The 25,903-nt window shown below is 35.2% G+C and overlaps 1 protein-coding gene across 11 annotated transcripts in view; it reads right to left on the reverse strand.

The window, feature by feature from the left end:
- EPHA6 (EPH receptor A6) overlaps positions 1-25,903 on the reverse strand; it is an 868,712-nt gene that overhangs the window by 392,599 nt on the left and 450,210 nt on the right. The window lies entirely within an intron of this gene.

The raw sequence follows: 25,903 nt of genomic DNA on the forward strand, positions 1-25,903 counted from the left end.
CAAATTCCATAGATACAGTGTTTTTTGTAGGATCTTCCTGGAGCAGGGATCGAACTGGTGTCCCCTGCATTGGCGGCGGATTCTCAACCACTGTGCCACCTACGAAGCCTGATACAGTTTTTTTTGAAAGTCCCATAATTTAGAAACACATCTGGGTACTGATTTATACAAACACCATTAGTTAACACACAATTAAACTAGTGAGTTCTTTCCTCCCAATACACCTCCATCCTTCATTCTCAAGAATATATATTTTATTCCAAACTTAACTCACATCAGTTCATTAATAAATGTTTTTACCGAAATATTTTTTCTTTCCTATATGCATATACCTTTCTCCTATCTTGTATATCCTTCTTTTGTCAGAATAAAATTTTTCTCAACAAAATTAATAATTTTATAGTCAAATTACATTTCAGAATTTATGTAAAATTTCTTTTTATAAATCCATTTCATCATTTGAACTCTTTTTACAAGGCATATATCTTCTCAGATGCATTCTCAGTTGCATGATCAAATGCTTAGAAAATCTATAGTGGCATATGGAGTAGAGTATTTTGTTCAAATTACTACACTCAGTTTTTGAAAGCTTTTTTTTTAAACTACAAGGGAAGATGATACCCTGAGGGGTCTAATTTTCTTGGTCATCCACCTGAATAACTTCAATTAACATTAATACACATGTTAGCATAAGAGCATCTGCTTTGAATATGTAAAAGAAAGTAAATGCTGGGATTGAAGGAAAAATCTGATTAGTTAAATAACACACTGAGCAATGTCATCATGTAGGCCAGCTCTCATTAGGAGAATCATTCTTCACAGAATCAAATAGTATAATTAAAACATTAAAGAATGAAAAAAGAAATCTGTTTTTCCATTCATTTAAAACAAAAAACTTCACATGCCACTAAAAATGTAATTGCATTTTAGTACAATGACTTGGTTTTAAATCACTGCAAATACTTAGAATTCAAGAATCATATGGAATAAATCTCCCAATGTATTTTACAGCATAATACCTCTTCCAGTGATTTTTTTGGCCAATAGGAAAATGTTTCATTAATAAATGAGATATAGTCATATTATAATGCTTTCTTTCCTTTTAAATCAATTATTACTGCTTTGATAGCAATTGGTTGAGAACATGAAACCCAGATAACAGTTTCTTATTTCCGTGAAAAGCAATGTCATTATGAGACTAGTGAGTAACTTCTAAAGGTCATCTTGTGTGTACTGCCATTTTCATTAACAGTACTTCTCTCTGCAAATCTGCTGACAGATGGAGAGATACCTGAAGCCTCTGGATTTGCTGTCCATAAACAGGAAATGTTATAAGAATGATTAAGTGGAATTTACTTTTATCTTTATTTTGCTTTTACTTTAGCGAGTAATAAAAAATTAAAAACATATTGCTAATTCAGAGACCTTGAAAAAACAATCAAGCAAAATCATATTTTGCATACTTTAGCAGTAAATCATTTTTTAAATTTTAGTTCGCTAATGGTATTTTATTGAATCTGAATATGGATTATCTCAGTTTAAGGCTGCTTTGCTTAGAAAAGAAAACTATAGTGTAAGGAGGTCAAGTTTTTCTTCATTAACAAATGGAATTAGAAAGTCAAATTTTCATGAATAGGACCTGGAAACAGACTGGCTTCATGGGCATGCAATCCACTCAGTAACACAGGGTCCAATGCTTAGAAGGGCCTTGCACTTAGCTTAATATTTGCTGTTGTTGAAATTCTTAATAATTGTGAAAAAAGGGCTCCACATTTTCATTATGCACTGAGCCTTACAAATTATGTAGCTGGTTCTGCCTGGAAATACAATTTTTACATGCTGTTGGCTGGTCTGAAACTAGTCTATAGTAACACAAGTAATTTGTTGACTCTTCTAGTTTCTATACTAATAAAAGTCAGCCTATTTACACATAAATTATTCACTGTCCAATTGAAGCCCGCAGTTTATTTTTTAACAAACTGAAAATGTCATTTTAAAAAAGCTAGCCAAGCAAAAGTGAGACATATTTTCAGACTTTATTTTGGTCACAGATGCCATTCAGGGTCTCTAAAAGGTCATTAATCTCCCATGGGGTTGGGGGAAGACAACATGGAGAATCTAGTTTGAAAATTTGGATAAGACAAAACATTTATATGATAAAATTGAACTAAAATACTGATTTCTGACCATGTCCAGAATAACTGGTATTTGGAGCTGTATTAGTGCCCTTCCCAACAAACAGAAACTGTATTAATAATTGTATCATTCATACGTAAGACATCCTCAAATTAAGAATACTCATGGGTTTAGTATTTTAAAGCCTAGCTGAGGAATTATTGACATCTAATATCCAAAATGACAACCCAATTCACTTTTCAGGAGGAAAAAAAGAGCAATCTGGAAACTTCTGGAAAAATAAGTGTGGTAACTTGATGCTGAATCATTTCAACATTGATGAATCCAGCCTACTGCTTCTAACAGATAAGTAGTAAACCATTTCTAAGATTGCTCTACCCAACAATAAAAGAACACCCTTAAACCTGACATTTCCACAGCGATGAATGTTAGATGAAATCATATGAAATGTCAAAATAAAGACAGAAAAAAATCAATAGTTGTGCAGATGAAGCTATGTAAGGTCAATAGTTTCAAAACGTTTGTGACAGCCACCCATGTTTTTTTGTGTGACAATATTTTTAATGTGCAATAACTCCAAAGCACCGGAAATTAATTTTTGAGATGGAATTACCTCTTGACAAGGATATAATTAAATTCATACTTTTTTCCCCTGAGAACACAGAATGATGTGGTAAATAAGCTGCCCCTTCAAGGTCAAAATTATGTTCCATTTTGAAGTCTAGAAAAAAGAGAAACATTTCTCTCTCTCTTTCCCAATTCTTCATTATATGTAGGCAGAATCACAGACTGTGTTGGATCCTCTTCCAAATTTCCCACAAACATATGTACTTGGGGCCTATTCAGTTGAAAAGGAATACAAGTTTTGGGTGTGGAGACCTTTCCTTCTCTGTGTTTTTGGAAGAGAAAGTGGCAGGGATGATAACGTTTCTCTCCAGCCATCATTTTTCTCACTGTCTCTCTTAAGGAAAAGATTCAAACCTTCACTCCACATCAGAGAATACTGAATAGATTAGGCAGCAGAAAATTAGTAATTTAGTATGTTTCAGATGCCACATTATATTTCTTCATGATTTGCCTTGTATTTTGTAAAAATAAGTTGTTTTATGATAGAGAAAGGAAAGTATTACTCTTACTTATTACTTAAAATGCATCTGTTTGTATCATAGCAGGATGTCACAGAGTATAGAAATCATTAAACACGCCCCACTCTAAGTTAACCTGGAGATTTAGTTTACTAACGGAATTTATTGTTATGCTAAATATTTGCGTTCTCTGGTCTGAAATAAGAAGATTTTTATTTCCTGAGAGTGTGTGCATAAGACTATAAACCCATGCCAATTCTGAAACAAAATGTTGATGGCAGAAAAAAGAAATTGAAAAGGAAAGGGGTTGTCGGGAGTGGGGGGAACTAAGCACATCTTCTATTCTTGATTTTAGAGAAAGTTTTTAAAATGAGATTTTGTGAAAATGGATTGATGCTCCATAGTTATCAGAAGTTTTCAAGTAATTAACTGCTTGTTCAAATATCTGAACAATCCCTAAAACCATGACCTAACTAATGGCATCACACTTTCTCCCTGTTGTTTAAAAGTTTTAAATGTCTCATTAATTTTACCTAATAAAATGTAGTTCATCTTTAGGCTGGCCCAGGACATAAAAATACTTTAAATAATATAAAGAAAAAATTGTAGGCTGCATACATATAAAATAAACTATTTTTCTGTTTTAAAAAAGTAAAGCAGTGTGTACATTTTTCGATTCCACATCAGAATGAAGGAAAGTGTCGTGCAAATGCTGAAAGGGCCTAGTGTACTGAAATGAATAAATAATGATATTAGATATTATTTAAATTTTTTTATAATATAAAAATAAAATTTTATTTAAATATATAATTGTCTTTTAACTGAGGTTTTATTGTGAAGAAAGAATTGAGTCACTCTCCTTTTTGACAAAGAATGCAACTAGATGAATGGCTTTAAACTGAAGCAAAAAGTTGGATAAATTATACATGAAGAAGCCTCTGTAATGACAAAAGTAAAACAACTTCTCTGTTAAGAACTCTGAATATAAAGGAATAAACTAACATCAACTTTTGATCATTTAGTTTCATCAAGTTTGAAGTCATATAACTTACTTAAATCAGCTCTTTTTCCTATTTCTTATTCTAGAAAAACAAATTCTATTATTGGAAAACTGCTCATTTTTTAAACATAAATAACTGCCACAAAGAAATTACATAAATAGAAGGGTTCAATATTTTGTCTACTTGGAAGAAACCACTTAAATTATTAAAAGAGTGATATTTTATCAAATTTTTATAGAAACTCAGTTTTGTTGAATAACTTTAACTAAAGCCATCTATTGATTGTGATATTTATATAATACCATGGACACCTCATATCATTGGTCATCAATCCAATTAAGAAATACTGAGCAAACTCAAGGAGTTAAGGAGGATGTGAGAAATAACAGACTCTGTTTTCCATATCATTCCTATCAGGTTGCAACATGATTTGTTATATTGCGCAGTATGGTGAAGTAAGACAAGAACTAAGAAATATCGATTACATCAGCAAAATAGAAATTATAAGAGATCCTAACAAGATTATCTATTTCCCCAAAGCAGACCTTAGCTCCTGATGATTCGAAACTCTTAACTACATATCTATATACTGAAACCTAGAACATTGATTCTTGGGTCCTCTGCATACAAGAGTAGATAATTTTCAGAACAACTTTCTACACATCTTGAGTTTAATTCTCCTCACTGGCAAACCAGATGTGATCTCCTGATCCCCTTTCTACTTGGGTTAAAATCAACAGTTCTGAATTCGGAGAAAGATGGCAGAGGAGTAGGACGTGGTGATCACCTTCCTCCACACAAATACATCAAAAACACAGCCACTTGGGGAGTAGCTCCTGGAGAACACCTCCTGAATGCCGGCAGGAGATCTCAGACTGCCAAAAAGGCAAGAGAAATTCTGTGTAATAGGGTAGTGCAAAAGAAAAAAGGGGGAAAAAAAGAGACAAAGAATTCTGAGGAGACTGGCCCCTCTGGGAGGGAGCTGTGAGAGGGGAAGGCTCCCACACACAGGGGAGCCCCCTCGCTGGTGGGGAAGGACAGGGGGAGCTGCAGAGTACCCAGAAGAGAGAGCAATGGCAGGTCTGCCGAGGGTAGAGGGGAGAGATCCCCGCACGGAGGAGTTAGGCAGGACTCCCCAGCCAGAGAAGCTAATCTGCTCACCTAGAGGAGGTGAGGGCTGGGCGCCAAGGCTTGGGCTTTGGAGAACAGTCCCCAGGGAGAGAGCGGGGGCTGGCTGCATGAGAAAAGCCTGGCAGGCTGGTGCGACAGCAAGATAGAGAGTTTGGGGGAAAACGTGGGACAGACAGAGAGGCAGGGGACTTTTGTTTCAGAGTGTTTGGGTGGAAAATCCCTCTCCGGGAACCCACAGGTCGCTGCAAAGTGGTGCAACTTGCAGCTGCTGGCTCCAAAGGCCCACAGTCTTGCGCCCCTGCCAGCCCTGCAAGCCACTGGGTTCTGCCAAACGCTCACCCACCTGCCCGCCTGCCCCGTTCCCCAGTCCCTGCCACCACACTGCCAGCCCCAGGGCTGACAGGTCGAAAAACCAACAGACCCCGTGCCCCTGCCCGCTCAGCATGCCGCTGGGTCCACCCGAACGCCCGCTCACCTGCCTTCCACCCCGCTCCCCCACCCCTGCTGCCATGCTGCCCGCCTGTGTGTAAGGCAAGTTATTGGCCACACACTCCGGGCAGCAGGGGAAGCCCACCAACACCAAGGGTCCCACCATCAAGACCAGCTTCACTGGGAGAATGCACAGCACATCTCAGGCTCACACTGAACTCTGCTGCTGCAAGCATTCCTGGAGATTTCAGTTAGACTGACCTCCCTACCTCCGACCTGAAGTTGCAAGTGAGCCCAAACCACCCTCTTTCACCTGCTCTTGCCTGGGTGGCGAACTGACTCCTGAGAGAAACCCACACGCAAAGTAGAGATCAAAACCAAAACTGTTACCCAAGGTCTGCAGAACCAAAGAAGAGAAGGAGAAAGAGCTGCAGGAGGAGCAGATTTAATGCCCACAATAGGCTTGAAAGAACCTGCATCTGTGGATCACCTGATTAGACAAGTGTTTCTACAATAGAGAATGCAGACAGAGGGGACAACTGGGGACTGTGGGGACAAATACACATAAGACTAATACCAGATCACAGTCTGAGCTCTCCACAGTCCTCTCCACAGCAGGGGCAGAGCCATACCTAGAAGTAGTGGAGGACTTTTTGGTATGTTTATCTTGTTTCTGGTTTTAGGTATGTGTCAGTTAAACTTTTAATGTATATATGTGTATGCAGATTTGCTTGTAATCGGTATGAGTACTCTCTCCTTTCTTTTCTTTGCTCTCCTGTATTCTCTTCTCATTGGTTTCTTTTCAGCATCTCTTTCTGCAAGTGCAAGTGTGCCCATCTCCTTGTGTGATTCTGACTTATTAGAGTTGCTTTTACCAGCAATCTTGAGGATCTCTCTGCCCTTTCCCTTTCTTCCCTTTTTTCTTCCTTTTTTTCTTTGCTCTCCTTCTACCTCCTTTTTCTCTGTGTCATGCAGCTTCCAGGGTCTTGATGCCCCCGCCAGGGGCCAAACCTGGACCTCTGAGACAGCAGAGCAAAGTCTAGGACATTGGACCACCAGAGAACTCCAGACCCCGTGGAATATTAATCAGCAAGTGCTCCCCCAGAGTTCTCATTCTCAACAACAAGCTCCAAACCCAACCAAAGGCCAGGAAGCTCTAGTGCTTGACACCTCAACCCAAACAGAACAGAGACAAGAGGAATTTCTACTAAGCAGAATAAGGAAAGAAGACAGCAAATACAATAAATTAGACAAAATGAGAAAACAAAGAAACACCTTGCAGGCAAAGGAGCAAGATAAAAATCCACAAGGCCAAATAAATGAAGAAGAAATTGGAAAATTGCCTAAAAAAGAATTCAAAGTAATGATAGTAAAAATGATCCAAAGTCTCTAAAACAAAATAGAGAAAAAAGAAGAAACAGTTAATAAGGACTCAGAAGAACTAAAGAGCAAACAAACAGTAATGAACAACACAATAACTGAAATTAAAAATACTCTAGATGGTATACACAGCAGAATAACTGAGGCAGCAGGACGAGTAAGTGAGTTGGATGATAGAATGGGCGAAACAACTGCCATAGAGCTGGAAAAAGAAAAAAGAATAACAAGAATTGAAGACAGTCTCAGAGACCTCGGGGATAATATTTAACATACCAACATTCGAATCATAGGTGTCCCAGAAGAAGAAGGAAAAAAGAAAGGGTCTGAGAAAATATTTGAGGAGATTATGGTGGAAAACTTCCCCAACATGGGAAAGGAAATAATTAACCAAGTCCAAGAAGCGCAGAGAGTCCCATACAGAATAAACCCAAGGAGAAATACACCGAGCCACAAATTAATTAAACTAATGAAAATTAAACACAAAGCAAAAATATTAAAAGCAGCAAGAGAAAAGCAACAAATAACATATGAGGGAAAACCCATAAGGATAACAGCTGACCTTTCTACAGAAACTCTGCAGGCCAGAAGGGAGTGGCAGGAGATACTTAAAGTCTTGAAAGAGAAAAACCTACAGCCAAGAATACTCTACCCAGCAAGAATCTCCTTCAGATTTGACAGAGAAATCAAAAGCTTTACAGACAAGCAAAAGTTAAGAGAATTCAGCACCACTAAATCAGCCTTACAACAACTGCTAAAGGAACTTTTTTAGGCAGTAACACAACACAAGAAAAAGAAATACAATAACAGAGCCAAAACAGTTAAGAAAATGGTAATAGGAACATATATGTCAATAATTACATTAAATGTTAATCGATTAAATGATCCAACCAAAAGACACAGACTGGCTAAATGGATACAAAAACAAGACCCTTCTATACGCTGTCTACAAGAAACCTACTTCAGACTTAGGGACACATACAGAGTGAAAGTAAGGGGATGGAAAAAGATATTCCATGCAAATGGAAGTCAAAAGAAACCTGGAGTAGCAATACTCATATCAGACAAATCAGACTTTAAAGTAAAGACTATTACAAGAGACTAGGAAGGACACTACATAATGATCAAGGGATCAATCATAGAAGATATATTGATTGTAAATATCTATGCACTCAACATAGGAGCACCTCAATATATAAGGCAAATGCCAACAGCCATAAAAGGGGGAATCGACAGTAACACAATAATAGTAGGAGACTTTAACACCCCACTTACATCAGTGGACAGATCATCCAAACACAAAATAAATAAACACAAGCTCTAAATGAGACATTACACCATCTTGTCTTAATTGATATTTATAGGACATTCCATCCAAAAACTACAGAATACACTTTCTTCTCCAGTGCAAACAGAACATTCTCCAGGATAGATAACATCTTGGGGCATGAATAAAGCCTCAGTAAATTCAAGAAAACTGAAATAGTATCAAGCATCTTCTCTGACCACAATGCCATGAGACTAGATATCAATTACAGGAAAAAAACTGTAAAAAATACAAACACGTGGAGGCTAAACAATATACTGTTAAACAATCAAGTCACTGAAGAAATCAAAGAGGAAATCAAAAAATAACTATAAACAAATGACAATGAAAACACGATGACCCAAAATGTATGGTACATAGCAAAAGCAGTTGTAAGAGGGACGTTTATAGCAATACAATCCTAACTCGAGAAACAAGAAAAATTTCAGATAAACAACTTAACCTTACACCTAAAACAATCAGAAAAAGAAGAACAAGAAAACCCCAAAGTGAGCAGAAGCAAAGAAATCATAAAGATCAGAGCAGAAATAAATGAAAAAGAAATGAAAGAAACAATAGCAAACATAAATAAAACTAACAGCTGGTTCTTTGAGAAGATAAACAAAATTGATAAACTATTAGCCAGACTCATCAGGAAAAAAAGGGAGAAGATGCAAATCCACAGAATTAGAAATGAAGAAGGAGAAAAAACAACCAACACTGCAGAAATACAAAAGATCATGAGAGACTACTACAAGCAACTAAATGTCAATAAATTGGATGACCTGGAAGAAATGGATACATTCTTAGAAAAGTACAATCTTCCAAGACTGAACCAGGAAGAAACAGAAAATATGAACAGACCAATCACAAGCACTAAAATTGAGACTGTGATACAAAATATCCCAACAAACAAAAGCCCAGGGCCAGATGGCTTCACAGGCGAATTCTATCATTTCGAGAAGAGCTAACACCTATTCTTCTCAAACTCTTCCAAAATATAGCAGAAGAAGAAACACTCCCAAACTCATTCTATGAGGCCACCATCAGCCTGATACCAAAACCAGAAAAAGATGTCACAAAAAAAGAAAATGACAGGCCACTATCACTGATGAATATAGATACAAAAATCCTAAACAAAATACTAGCAAACAGAGTCCAACAGCACATTAAAAAGATCATTCACTATGATCAAGTGGGGTTTATCCCTGGAATGCAAGGATTCTTCAATATACGCAAATCAATCAATGTGATACATCATATTAACAAACTGAAGGATAAAAACCATATGATCATTTCAATAGGTGCAGAAAAAGCTTTTGGCAAAGTTCAGCATCCACTTATGATAAAAAAATCTCCAGAAAGTGGGCATAGAAGGAAGTTACCTCAACATAATAAAAGCTGTATGTGACAAACCAATAGCCAACATCATTCTAAATGGTGAAAAACTGAATGCATTCCCTCTAAGAACAGGAACAAGACAAGGCTGCCCACTGTCACCGCTATTATTGAACATAGTTTTGGAAGTTTTAGCCACAGCAATCAGAGAAGAAAAAGAAATCAAAGGAATCCAAATTGGAAAAGAAGAAGTAAAATTGTCACTCTTTACAGATGGCATAATATCATACATAGAAAACGCTAAAGATGCTACCAGAAAACTGCTAGCACTAATTAACGAATTTAGTAAAGTAGCAGGATACAAAATTAATGCACAGAAATCTCTTGCATTCCTATACACTAACAACGAAAGAGCAGAAAGAGAAACTAAAGAAACACTCCCATTCACCATTGCAACAAAAAGAATAAAATACCTAGGAATACACCTGCCAAAGGAGCCAAAAGATCTGTATGCAGAAAACTTTAAGACATTGATGAAAGAAATCAAAGACGACACAAACAGATGGAGGGACATATACCATGTTCTTGGATTGGAAGAATCAACATTGTGAAAATGACTATACTACCCAAAGCAATTTACAGATTCAATGCAATCCCTATCAAATTACCAATGGCATTTTTCACAGAAGTAGAACAAGAAACCTTATGATTTGTATGGAAACACAAAAGACCCCAAATAGCCAAAGCAATCTTGAGAAAGATGGAGCTGGATGAATCAGGCTCCCTGACTTCAAACTATACTACAAGGCCTTAGTGATCAAGACAGTATGGTACTGGCACAAAAACAGAAGTATAGATCAATGGAACACAATAGAGAGCCCAGAGATAAATCCACACACATATGGGCAGCTTATCTTTGACAATGGATGCAAGAATATACAATGGAAAAAAAGACAGACTCTTCAATAAGTGGTGCTGGGAAAATTGGACAGCTACATGTAAAATAATGAAATTAGAACACTTCCTAACACTATACACAAAAACAAACTCAAAATGGATTAAAGACCTAAATGTAAGGCCAGACACTATAAAACTCTTAGAGGAAAACATAGGCAGAACACTCTATGACATAAATCAAAGCAAGATCCTTTGTGACCCACCTCCTAGAACAATGGAATTAAAATCAAGAGTAAACAAATGGGACCTCATGAAACTTAAGAGCTTTTGCACAGCAAGAGAAACTATAAACAAGACAAGAAGACAACCCTCAGAGTGGGAGAAAATATTTGCCATTGAGCAACTGACAAATGATTAATCTCCAAAACACACAAGCAGCTCATGCAGCTTAATACCAAAAAGAGCAAATAACCCAATCTAAAAATGAGCAGAAGACCTAAATAGACACTTCTCCAAAGAAGACATGCAGATAGCTAACAAACACATGAAAAGATGCTCAGCATCACTAATCATTAGAGAAATGCAACTCAAAGCCACAATGAGGTATCACCTCACATCAGTCAGAATGGCCATCATCAAAAAAACTTGAAACAATAAATGCTGGAGAGGGTGTGGAGAAAAGGGAACCCTCCTGCACTGTTAGTGGGAATGTAAATTGGTACAGCCACTATGGAAAACAGTATGGAGGCTCCTTAAAAAACTAAAAATGGAACTACTATATGACCCAGCAATCCCACTCCTGGGCATATACCCAGAGAAAACCATAATCCAAAAAGAAGCATGTACCATAATGGTCATCATAGCACTGTTTATAATAGCCAGGATGTGGAAGCAACCTAATTGCACATCAACAGATGAATGGATATAGAAGATGTGGCACATATATACAATGGAATATTACTCAGCCATAAAAAGGAATGAAATTGAGTTATTTGTAGTGAGGTGGATGGACCTAGAGTCTGTCATACAGAGCAAAGTAAGCCAGAAAGAGAAAAACAAATACCATATGCTAACTCATATATATGGAATCTAAAAAAAAAAATGGTACAGATGAACCCAGTGACAGGGCAATAATAAAGATGGAGATGTAGAGAATGGACTTGAGGATACAGGGTGGGGTGGGTACAAAGGGGAAGCTGGGACGAAGTGAGAGAGTAGCATTGACATACACACACCACCAAATGTAAAACAGATAGCTAGTGGGAAGTTCCTGCATAACATAAGGAGATAAACTCAATGATGGATGATGACTTAGAGGGCCGGGATAGGGAGCATGGGTGGGAGTCGCGGGAGGGTGGGGATATGTGTATAAATACAGCTGATTCACTTTGGTGTACCTCAAAAATTGGCACACCAGTGTAAATCAATTACATTCTAATAAACAGCTTAAAACAAACAAACTAACAAACGAACGAACCAACCAACAGTTCTTTTCCAGCGTCTATGTGTATTGCTCCTTGGGATTGCATATTGCCTCCTAACCTGTCATTCCTCTCCTCCCCTTGCACTGCGAAGCCCCATCTCCACAAAACTCTAGGAATTATCACAGACCCAGTGGTATCTGTGCCTAATTATCTCATCTTGCACAACCACCACCTGCTTTCAATTGTCCTTATGGAGTTTGTGGATGAATGTCAGACACTGTGCACTAGGAATGGCTAGAGTTATTAAAGAATTTTGTTTCATGGGAGTATAAATTATTCAAAAACCTTTCACGTATAATGATAGTATAAAAAAGGAGCCCAAAATTACGAGTTTGTAAGTAAGCTAGTATTGTTTCAATCCAAGGGGTGTATTTAAGTACAGTAAATGGAAAAAGATTTTAAGATATAAATTCTGTTACTTTATTATCATGATAACTATAATTTTAATGAGTATTAACATAGCTTGTGTTATGAAATTAAAAGCAAATACATTCTTTCATAGTACCTTAAAACATCTATGTGGTTGGACTACACGTGGGCAAAACAGAATTGGCTTATAGTTCTGCAGTATTTCTTTATAATTGAACTTATAGAAGAATTGGGTGGGTGGAGAGTGCTGTACACCTGGTCATCTCCAGGAGTTCTATAAGTGGCATCAAGAATTTTGCTGGTCTTTTTGGGGAGGTAAATTAACCTTTCAGAAAATCATAATGAGGGTGACAGTACCGGAGTAGCCTTTCTTTCATCATCTTTTCTTTTCTTTTCTCTTTTCTTTTTTCTTTTCTTTTCTTTATTCTTTTCTTTTTTCTCTTCTCTTCTCCTCTCTTCTCTTCTCTCCTCTCCCCTTCCTTCCCCTCCTCTCTCTTCTCCTTTTTCTGTCCGTTCTAAGAGGGCAACCCTAAGTGCTATTTACAACATATAGATGCATTGTTGTTTTTGCTGTTATAATTTCGTATTATATTGAATTAATTAAAAACATATTGAGTCAAACAGTATCTAGAGGTGAAAAAGTCTTTTTTAGAGTTTATTTAGTATATCTCTTTCATTTTATAGATAAGACAACTGAGGGCTGGAAAGTTTACTCCAATTTTCCAGGATCACACAGCTAAATAATAACAGCAGCTGGGCTGTTCTTGTCTTTTGGCAACCATTAAGAATCTGCTTAGATTATAAACATTTTTAATTAAATTAAACTTTATTGAAAACCTCCCAAAACATTTGTGAAATTCCCATTTCTATTTTTCTCCAATTTTTAAAAATAAATTTATTTATTTATTTTATTTATTTATTGGCTGTATTGGGTTTTCATTGCTGCATGCAGGCTTTCTAGTTGTGGTGAGAGGGGGCTACTCTTTGTTGTGGTGCATGGGCTTCTCATTGCGGTGGCTTCTCTTGTTGCGGAGCACGGGCTCTAGGTGCATGGGCTTCAGCAGTTGTGGCACACGGGCTCAATAGTTGTGGCTCACAGACTCTAGAGCACAGGCTCAGTAGTTGTGGCACACAGGCTCTGCATCATGTGGGATCTTCCCAGAGCAGGGATCGAATCCGTGTCCCCTGCATTGGCAGGTGGATTTTTAAGTACTGTGCACGGGGAAGTCCATCCAATTCTTAATATAATAGTACTTGTGAAATAAAACCATAAAAAAGTTTATTCCGTAGTACAACTGGCATTTTAGCTTAAAAAAAAACAAATAATTCTTATATGGGTAAAGAAATATGAATCTAAAGATAAATAGATAAATTTAATAGGCTATTCCAATATCTAGATACCTGAATCCAAATGACAAAATATATTTTATAGCATGAGGGTATGGATTATAATACTACACTCTTAAAGGGGCTATCAGAATATATGACACATGACACTTGAGGAAATGCAGAAATCTCTGGAAAGACGCCTTACTTGTGAGTTTTTTCTTTCTGGCTAGAACACTATTATTTATTCCATCTTGATTGGTGTACCTCGGGGTGGGGGACACAATGCAATGCATATGAGTGCATCTGATCAAAAGGTTTTTTAAAGACTTTTTCATGTTAGAACAATTGTCAGCTTTCAATATTGATTTTTTAAATTCAGCAAACCTATAATGATCTAGACTCAATTATTAGGTAATTTTTCATCTGTCTGTTTTGGTTTATGTAAAACAGTTAGCTAGCTAGGAAGATATTTTTCCATATCTGGAGGGAAATGTATTCAATGGAACTTAGTCAATCACTTTAATATTGAATCATTTTAAAGCAATTATGAAATATGAATCAATAATTTAAAATTCTAAGATGTCTGAAAATCATTAATTATATACAACCAATTAGCTATATATTTAAGCAAGAAAACTTCTATAAGCATTCTTAATGTAGAGCCAGTTTTAACAGGTCTGAATTTAATGAATTCAGCTTCACAGAATAGAATTATAATTGTAGTTTTCTTTGAAATTTTATGCGTACCTACAGAAAGATACAAATGATGGTGGCCAAAAAAAAAAATAGGATGTGAAATAGGAATGTCTGGCTTCAAAACTAGCTCTAGCAGTTTTCAGTATGAACTTCAGTTTTCTAATCTGTGAAATGGGAAAAACAAACAGCTCATAGGGTTATTAAAAGATTAAATGATATAACACCTGCTAAAGCTTTTTATGCTTTAAACCCCTATATGCATATATTTTTAAACCAGTAATAAAACTTGGCTAATGTTACCCTCTTCCCCTGGCTTTCAAAGGCACTTTTAAGAAATATTACAAAGTTCACTATATGATATCTAAGTTATACATCTCCTATACTGCGCCTTCTTTGATTCTATTTCTTCCCTTTGTCTATTAACCTTTCCCTTCATAAACAAGTTTCTGGACAGAGTGGACCACACTTAATTGCTTAAAATTCTTTTACAGAGGTCAGTGAAGACATTTAAGTCATCTCACTTGGGAGGGGCAAGAAATTTAAGTATATAGTTGTCTTTATGTTATAGTGCCATGACTGTTTGCCAAGAAATTAATAAATTCAATAGGTATATAGTTGTGCACTTTTTCTGTTCTTTATTTTATTTACACAAACTTTGTGTTGTGCAACCCCTACTTTGATGATCTGCAATAAATGAAGTGGAAGGGAAATAGTATGTTATATCTTGCTGTCAACTGCTGAGATGACAACATATAGTATTTTTTAAAAAATCTGAATCTACAGGTTTCATTCACAACATCTATGAAAGATCACTAGAATTGTAGTTAATCCTTTGTACATGCAATCTCCTACAGAAAGAAGTCTTTCCTCCTTGGAAAAACACAATCAATGCAATCTATACTGGCTTATCTATTTCTACTATGGTAGGTATGCAACCAGAAGTCACAAGTACTCTGATTTTTGAAGTAATTATTTTAGTCATTATAGGATGCTTTGGATATATGGGATAATTTTCTTTGAACAAACAGTGAAACAGCTCTTATAAAGATGAAGCTAGTGATGAAGACTTATAGAATAATATTTGTGTATGTGATACTGATCACCAGCCCATGTGAGCAAGTTTGATTTAGGATTCCAAACTTGTCACATCAACTTTTCATCACCTAGTTTTGACCATCTTCTAAGTTAACTTCTGTTTTCCCTCCCACTCTTAGCACCTAATTAATGTCTACTAATCTTTCTTCTTCTCAAATTTCTTTCTTCCCTTCAACTTTTCACAAACACTTTAAAATGTATTGTTCTCTTACTTATTAAAAAATAAGTTATCTTTGCCTCATGTTTGAGCTTGTGATTCAACACGAAGGTTTTCAGTGTATATTTTCAGCTGGGTGGTCTCAGCTATTTAGATTTGTATACTGAATCAAGCAGTACAACTTAGCATGAAATAAAGATCCACTGCTGGAAAACATAAATTGTTAGCTGCAATCCTTACCATAGTTTCTAGTGAGTCAAGATCCATTATCAAATTGTTCTTCTGAATTACTTAATTCCAACATTCCCCAAATACTATGCACACTCCTGGTTAGATAAAAGTAGAAACAATACTATGGAATAAGATGAATCATTACATTTTTGTTCTTTTGCTGTTTAAGTGACAAAGCACTAGAGGAAACAAATTAATGGATATCTATAAGGAGTATAATCATACACAAATATACATTAAATTGGCAGCCTCCACTGTATGTAATATACAGTATATTTGGAATATCATAAAGATGAATATTAACAGTGTAAAGGGAGAGATATTCATGCAACTTTGTGTGCATAAAGTTTTAGATACTCCTTTATTTCCATTCACATGTGGAAAATTCTGAAATAAACTATACCAATCATCAGGAGAGGAGAATGGTTAGCAAGGCATTACATTAAACTGAAATGTAGAATTGGTTATTGTAGGTTCTGAAATAGAAGAACTTGAAATCACAATGTAAATAATAACTTGGAATACAAGAAGAATCATTCATGTAAAGTATAAAATGTTTTGAAAATAAAGAGAAACAATGACACTCTGACTATATCAAATTATGTTTTCCAAAGCACATTATAGATCTTCCACTATGAGTTACATATAGAAAGTCATAAAAGACCATCACTCTCACTGTAACAATGAGAAAATACAAGATGAAATGATATTTTTTAATATGTGTATTTAAGGTCACTGAAACACAACATACTCCCTACCTAGTTTAACTATTAAAAAGAACAATGAGTCCCTCATACTGGTTGCTAGGCAGAGAAAGGAAACAGTCCATTCAATAATAATAAATTTGAAACACAATGTTTTGCATACAATTAAAAATAAGATAAGGAAATCAGGAAAAAATGACTCATAATCAAGAGAAAAAAGTCAATATAAGCAAACTACAGATTTCCAGACATTCAAGTTTAGTCAGACACATACATACATACATTTAGTCTGTGTTTGTGTGTGTGTGGGGGGGGGTGAGTGGGTGGGTGTGGGTGTGTGTGAAAACGACACTTTACGTGAAAAATATCAGAGCTAGCTACACATGGAAAAATATATTTGTAATGGTCATGGGATTGTACATATGGATCTTAGAGATTCACAGAGTCATCACTTTGTCTATTTCAAGGAGAAACAAAGAATCAATAAATATTTATGGGATGATTTTTATGTTTAAAACACTTCAGGGACAATTTGGAGGACCAAAAAGATATAAAGTTATAATTTAGTTGGGAGAGAATACATAAAAAATACATCTATTGAGGACTAGTATTTGTTGAGAACTTACTAAATTTAAGCTGGAAGATGATATCAACAGTTTGCCTTTTCCTTGAGATATTGATCTCAAATTTACTAATACTAGTAGTAACAACCAAGGCAATGTAATCAGACTCTTATTTTTAAATGAGGATTAATTTTTTGGGCAAATGATTGCCAGGTTGTTCATGCTACTCTCAAATTTCCACAGGAAGAAATAAACCATGCTATGTTGAGTCTTTACATTATTTAAAACTCAAGTATATTTCATGAAACTCATTTTCATCTCAACTTCTTCTTTCTCAAACTTTTCAATTGTTCTATTATAAATTTTACCACATTTGAGATTAGGTGGTCAGCTGTGGCCTGCTTTTTCCAGATTGAAAAGGCTTTTCCTTTTCAAGGTATCTGCATTTAGTAACAGCTTTCATGGCACCCATTGCCTGCTAGTAAACGCACTGTGAGAAAGTATTCTCTTTACAGTACTGAATGAACATCTTTGAGTTGGGTTTTCTGACATCTGCGACATGAACACTTCTAAGGAATAGGATATAGTATTGAAAAGGTAAGGAGGGACAGATTTTATAGAGTCTTCAGAAGGGAGTGGAGTAGGGATTAAGAAGTTTGGCTTTCTCCTAAAAGAAAGAGCCACTGAAGGCTTTTGACCAGAAAAATTACATTATCTTGTTTGTTTTCTGAAGATTTATTAATGGTGTTTTGGAATAAATCATGGTTTTCAAAAGGGTAACATGAAGTTATCTGATAGTTCAAGTGACTTATGGTGGTTATTATAAACAGTTAAGCCAATGACTTTTTAAAAATGCTCATCCTTTTATCTTCTTGTCTGGTTTTTAAATTACAGGGTTGATTACTAGAAGCATTTTGTTTGCTCATAAATTTTACTAGAATTTACCCTATGAGTTTCATTCTGTCAAATGTTGATTATACCCTTTTCTTAGTACTTACCAAAGTATTATTGAAATTATACTAAAATGTATCATCTAATTAGTGGAGTAGTTCTGGGAATAAAAAAACAAAAAAGATAATTGAATACATAAGAAGCACTTGAATATGTTTCCAACAAAACAGCCATCTTTAAATTAATTCAGTACCTGTTTTTAGTGTATAGATAACAAATATTTGAATTGATATTGTACTTTCTAAGTACAACAAGCAATTTTCATAAGAGTTTTGCTCCTTCTTCTTTAGATATAAAAAACAATACATATTACTAAATACTTTGTATTTAGTTTTAAAGTTATTGAATTATTTTAATGACTATTAACACATTTGAATCTTTGAAAAAATTCTTGTACAATATTTTACCAATCATATAGATGGGGAAACTAATAAATAGTGCTTTTCCCAAGTTTTTATGGACAAGTAAACAATATTACTAAATTGTCCATGTTTAATTGTCCAATTAAATTATTATTTAGTTACAATAAATTATAATAGTGTTAGGTGAAAATAAAATATTTAAGTGTTATTTTATCTGTTTATAACACGCAAAATAGTCAAAATATTTTCATTATAAATAATATTAAAAGGATTTTTATAACACTATTTTATAATTAACTCAGTTTTTTTTTACCTAGCTTCCTTCATACTTTTTGAACTTAATGTCCAAAAGTTATATACAAAATAAAATTAAAATCAGGTGCAAATCAGCCATTCAGGGACCATATGGCTTTTGTTACTACATAGTTTTGTTTTTAATTTCCCCATACAAAATAACAAACAAAACATCCAAAGGATAAATGAAAGATATGATCTTGCATACTGATGTAAGCTCATATTTAGAAGCAAATCACAAAGTTAATATCTGTTTCACTGAAAGTTCTCTTTGACCTCATAGGTCTGAAGTAGGCAAACTATTGTGCTTCACAGTTCTGGTTAGATTGAGAACCATTCACTGAGTGTACATGTTAAGTCATGTTTTAGACTAGGTTATAGAGCTCAAATAATGAATAATTACTATCTATAAATCATTGATATTGTAGCAAATGAGTTAGACATTCAAGCTAAGAATTATAAAATAATAAGATAAGTTCTGTAGCAGGGGTTTATATATAAAACAGCAGAGTGCACAGAGGGAGCGTTTATTTTATTTTTCCTTGTGGATCAATGAAGATACCCCAGAAGTGAAGCTTGAGTTGGGTTTTGAAAGATAAATAAGAGTTAATAAAGTGATAAGATCATAAAAGGGATTCTGGGCAAAAAGAATATCCTGGGCAAAAACTCTATTCTGAAACAGCAACAGAACAGTGTTTGAAGTAACTTGAAATTTACTCAGTATTACTCATTTGTAAAGTACGCGTACAAGGGATGGAAAAGCATAGGATTTGACTAGAGAGGTAGAAAGGTAATAGATTTTGGAATACCACACTTACTATGGCAGGTACCCCAATCTTTCTTTTATAGGTTTCTACTGAAAGATCTTAAAGAACATAGTTCAAGGTCTAGAATTTCACTTTGGCAGTTTTGGTAGGGATAAGTTTGAGGCAAACAAGACTGGAGAAAGATTATAACAGTTGATTACTGTAATCCCACTGATGAGAACTGAACTAAGGTAATGAACAACTTTAGAAAGAGACAAGGCAGGAACAGATTTGAAGAACACAAACTTCAAAATTATCAAGAGGGGGAGACACAGGTTGTTGGTAGGAAGAATAAATATAAGGAGTTAAAGACAGATTCCAGGTTTCTAATTCTGATGTTTGGTACTGAAAGCAACAAAGAAAAGGGGTACAAGGGAGAAAAAAAGGTTGGTGCAAGAGAATCCTGAATACTGAGTCATATTTTGGATATGCTGAGGTTATGTTGTCTATTAAAAATATAATTATCATTGCATGTGTAGTTTCAGTGCAGATTCCAAACTTATGGCTCCATTTCTTCTAGTATGATCAAAAGTTCTTTTTTCTCTGCTCTGAATAAAATTGAACTGTGGGTTCTCTATAGAAAGCAGCATTTTGGGCTTTCCCTCTTTTTGTAAAGCAATTTCTGCCTAGTTTGTTGTCCAGTTAACTTTAGTGACTTTTAAAAGTTGGAACTGTAAATAAAGCAACTTGCAAATATTCTCTGAAATAGAAAAAATATATATAATTAACCTGTCTAGTTGAGCATTTGGGTTTGGAGCTTGATAAAGAGAAATGGGCTAAGATACAGATTATAACAATTTGTAGAATTCCCTGAAAGAGCCACAAAGAGATCAGTTTTTAGTACTTTCACTGTACAGAAGTACACCTTATAAGGTGTTTAGAAGTTTTCAAAGCACTGTCATTTTATTTCACTCACTCCTGACAATCACTCTTTGAGGCAGGCCAGGGAAGTACTGGAATTTTCATTTAGGGCTTATGAAGTTAACTGAGCTGTCGCACACTATGCAGTTAGTAATGGTAAATCCAAGATTATTACTCATATCTCTGAGCCTGGTGGTTTATATTATAGCATCAGGACCTTTGTGAGGGTAGTTGGGCTATCATTTCAATCCAGAAAAAAATGAACATTTCTGTATTTATTTATTTATTCTTAATGAATTAACTGATTTCACTGTATGCTGCACAGATTTCACTGAAAAAACTAATTATTTTTCTGCCTTTCTCAGTAAAATGTAAGCTCCTTGATTGCAGAGATTTTGCTTTATTTTCTGCTGAACTCCTGTGATTCTTGTTGTATAGAGTCTTTAAGCATTCAATTAATGTTAGTTTAATACACAAATGAATGAACAAATAATGTTATTGTATTTTATCATAGGATTACTATTATTTCTCCTAATTGGAAGTGGGGAAATAACATGTAAATCTTTATGTCTACACATGTGGCTTTCATTATAGGTTGGTTTCAGTTAATGCTTTAAAAATGGTGGAATTGGTCTGTGAGAATTTTCTTAAAAACCTAATGTATTTTGTCTTCCAAAGTAAGAGACAAATAAATGGGCTAATTTTAAATATACTCCAAATATTTAGTTCTATATTTAATTAAAATATTATTGAGAATGTGTTTAAAATTTATAATTGCTACTCATATTTAGTCAATAAATATTTACAAAGAAAATATGTGATACAGAATTGGATTAATAATGTTTTAAAAATGTTAGGCTTGCATTTTCTGTATATTTTGTTCTAAAATACTGTGCCAAATATATGCATGTCCTGGGGAATTAAAGTTAAGGTGGTTAAAAATCGAGACTTTGGGATTTACCACAAATTTGGAAAATATGTATATAAATTCCTGTTTGACCAGCTGGGGCTACCATAACAAAATACCATAGACTGGTGGCTTAAACAATAAACATTTATTTTCTCACAGTTTGGAGGCCAGAAGTCCAAGGTTAAGGTGCTGACAGGGTTAGTTTCTTTTGATGTCACCCTCCTTGGCTTGCAGATAGCCACCTTCTCACTGTGTACTCACATGGCCTTTTCTCTGTGCATACCCGCACCTTCTTTTTCTAATAAAGGCATCATCCTATTGGATTAGGGCCCCACATTATGACATAACTTAATCTTTATTACCTCCTTAAAGGTTCTATCTTCAAATTAAACTCTTATGGGGGGGGGGGGGTTCAACCTAGTGGTTTTCAGAGGACATATTTCAGTCCATAAACTTCTTCTGGGAAAGATCTAGGCTGTGTTGGCTTTTATTTGGGGGAGTTAAATATTTTTCCTACAGAGGAAGAAGGGCTGATACCACAAGGATAATATTATCTGCTAATAGATAATGGCAAACGAACCTAAGAGAAATGTATAAGTAACCAAGTCAGGCAGTCAAAGTTGAGGGCAATCTGTCTGGTCCTGCTAGAGGAATTCTTTAAAGGACTATTTACATACATTTTGTCATTATGTTTTGCAGATATAATAAACCCCAGGAAGTTAATGTGATGAATGTCTTTATATCAACAGTTAGTACAAATCAAATTTATGACATTGGTTGTAATGCTGGTAAAGTATAGTTAAATTAAGGCAGGATTCCATTCATGTGGAAGAGAACTAAGATCGTGGTATTAGGAACAGTGGGTTTTCAGAGCTTTGAGAATTGCACCATTATACAGAAAGTTTTCCTAAACCCAAAACCCTATATGATGTCTCTCTCACACCAGTCAATATTCTGGCTCCAAAGCACATGGTAGGACCCGAGAGGAGGTGGATTCAAATAGCCCAGTGACAATGTTCAGATCTCTTTGCTTAGTGCTATTCAGAAATAAGTCATATCATATTACTCATGCCATAGTAGCAAAAAAGAGGTGTTGGACTGGTCTAGAAAGCATGGGACGTTAAAAAACAAAACAACAAAACAAAAATGCTCTTGGGCCCAATTTTTGGTACTTTTAAACATTATTTTCACAGATTTAAAAGTCAAACATGCCTCTCAAACTTTCAAATGGGAAAAAAATCTTGAATGTATGGATACTCATTTTTAGTGACAGAAAAAGTACCATAAATATGACTCTAAGAATGCATATTACTTATAAAATAAAAAATAAAAAGCAAGGAATTATAAAAACAAACTAGAATTTCCTGGCATCACCAGATATAAACTACAACATGTCTCAGAGCTTGCATGACAGCTAGGTATGGAAAAATTATACTAAAAAGTCCCAATAACCCATTCTCGGCATCATCTTTGTCATAGTTAATCAGTACCACAACTCTCTAAGGCACATGCCGTTATCTGCAGTTTACAGGGGTACATACCAGTTTTTCACAGGTCATTTACAGGTGGTGATGTTAAAATCTGGATAGAGGCCATCTGACTACATCTCCACTGTATGGAATTTCATGGACTGAGACCTGTGAAAATCCTGGAGTTTAAACTGGACTCAATCTCTAGAAGAGTGGGCAGGGCTAAGGAAAATATCATCCAAATTAGCAGTGAACAAAAGGTGTACTGAAGCCATAAGTCTTAAAATACCTGGATATACGTAGATGCTTGCAAAATAAAATGTGCAGTTAGGAATATACTGGGAGAGAGGTAACTGGATGAGCTCTGGCCCTAGAATCATTTCATAAAAAATATTTCACAGAGTGATGTGATAGATCTGGCTACTCTCATTAAGATTTTATTTATAAAATATAGTGAGGGAAATGAATGAGGTAGCAGTCAAACTGACCTCAAAACTTGAAGAAAAGGCTTCTCTAGGCGAATCAGAGTATGATAAGTATAGGTGAGATGATTCACTTGTTGAAATAACAAAGTTTTAAAAAGACTTTTAATGTAATTGGTAGGCCAAACGTTGGGAGGAGGCACCCAAACTCTAGCCAAAGACTAGTTCCTAGAGTGCATCATATCAAGTGGTCTAGAGATGTAGCTCATTCAATTCCTAGTATCCAATATTTTCAGTTAATTTTTATTAGAACATTCTTATGATTCAAAATTAAAGAAAATGAGACCATACTGTGCAAATAGTCCCTCTTGCTTGTTTCCCAGTCATCCAGTATTTTAGGCTGGTCCCCTAAGAAGCACACAACTAGACAAGGACTCTCAAGTATGTGGTTTCTGGAAGGAATTCTGACAGGCACTGGGTAGAGCATGGGAAAATGCGATAGGGAAGAGGAGGAAACCAGTACAGGATCTGTTAGCAAGTACTGCACTGCTGAGATTATTTAGCTGGCCACAGTGGCACTGGAGTCCTTGAGATATTTGTGTAGAACAAATTTCAGGGTGAGCCCACCATCTGGGGAAGAATTTGGGGATGTCACTCTCTAACTTCCAGTTGTCCTTGCTGGTGGCTGCTCCTAGGCTGCTAATGCCAAAGGGAAGACCTAGAGAAAAAAAACTCTCAGGTAGAGAATCCTCAGGTAATTTCAGTAGACACCAGGGGCACCTAAAAAAAACCAATGAATATCAACAAATATGGACAGGACCCTGACAGTAATTGACTATACTATTTGCCTTTTTCAAACAATGTTCTTGTTTTGTGTGAATGTGTGTGTCTGTGTGCACCCTTCCCGTACTTACACAAACATACACAAATGCAAGAAATATGAGAGTCTCTCTTTGGCTCCCATTGTACATAAATAGTAGCATACTCTACACACTGTTTCATAACTTACTTTTCATTTAATAATTCTTGGATATTTTTCCAATTCAGCATCAAGAGTATCCTCACTTTTTATCTACCCCCAAATAGTATCCCATTATCTATGTCATAATTTATTTAACCATTCATAGGCTTGAAGATTGTTTCCAATCTTTTCTATTGTAGACAATGCTGGCTGAATAATCTTGTAATCCTGTATTTCAAATATGTGTGAATATTATCTGTAGAATAAATTTCTAAAAGTGGAATTGCTAAGTCACAGGTATATAAGGCATGTATGGTGTATATACGGTGTGTGTGTATTTAGAGACTATCTAATTGCCTTCCATGCGTGAAGTTGCACCAAGTGACAATTTTCAGATTTTAGGTACTTTTTAGCCTTTCTTTATATCTATATCATCTATGTATCAGTTCGTCTTTGCCTCTAAACTTTACTTATGGTAGATTTTGCTGGCAGAAAATTTTAATTTCTATGTAGTCAAATTTATCAATCTTTCTTTGTGTGGATTTTAATTTTGTGTCCTCTTTGATTTTTACATTGACCCATTGGTCATTTAGAAGCACATTGTTTAGCCTCCACCTGTTTGTGTTTATTTCAGTTTTCCTCTTGATTTCTAATTGATTTCTAGCTTCATACCATGGTGGTTAGAAAAAAAATGCTTGATAGAATTTCAATCTTCTTAAATTTATTGAGACTTCTTTTATGGCTTAACATGTAATTTATCATGGAAAATGTTTATGTGTACTTGAAAAAGAATGTGTATTCTGCTGTTTTGGGGTGGAATTTCTGTACATACTTGGTAAGTGTCTGTGCTAATGTGTTACTTAAGGCCAATGTTCCTTTGTTGATTTTCTGTCTGGATGATCTATCCATTGATGTAAGTGGGATGGTTAAAGTTCCCTACCGTTATTGTGTTACTGTCACTTTCTCCCTTTATATCTGCTAATATTTTTTTATGTATTTAGTGCTCCTACGTTGGGTGCATAAGTATTTTATCTTCTTGTTGGATTAATCATTTTATCATTATGTATTGCTCTTCTTTGTCTCTTGTTACAGTCTTTGTTTTAAAGTTTATTTTGTCAGATGTAAGCACTGCTACCCCAGTTGTCTTTTTGTTTCCATTTGCATGGAATATATTTTTCCATTCCATCACTTTCAGTCTGTGGGTGTCTTTAGCTCTGAAGTGAGTCTCTTGTAAGGCAGTGTATATATGGATCTTGTGTTTCTGTTTTTAATCCATTCTGCCACCCTATGTCTTTTGATTGTAGCATTTAGTCTATTTACATTTAAAGTAATTATTGCTAGGTATGTACTTATCACCATTTTGTTAATTGTTTTCTGGTTGTATTTGTGGCCCTTCTGTATGCCTTTCTTCTTCTCTTGTAATCCTCCCTTGTGACTTGATGACTCTTTAGTGTTATGTTTGCAATATTTTTTCTTTATTTTTTGTGTATCTGTTGTAGGTTTTTGGTTTGTGGTTACCATGAGGTTTTATGGTACTAT

The sequence above is a fragment of the Hippopotamus amphibius genome, chromosome 10 (genome assembly GCF_030028045.1).
Source record: "Hippopotamus amphibius kiboko isolate mHipAmp2 chromosome 10, mHipAmp2.hap2, whole genome shotgun sequence".
Classification (NCBI taxonomy): Eukaryota; Metazoa; Chordata; class Mammalia; order Artiodactyla; family Hippopotamidae; genus Hippopotamus; species Hippopotamus amphibius.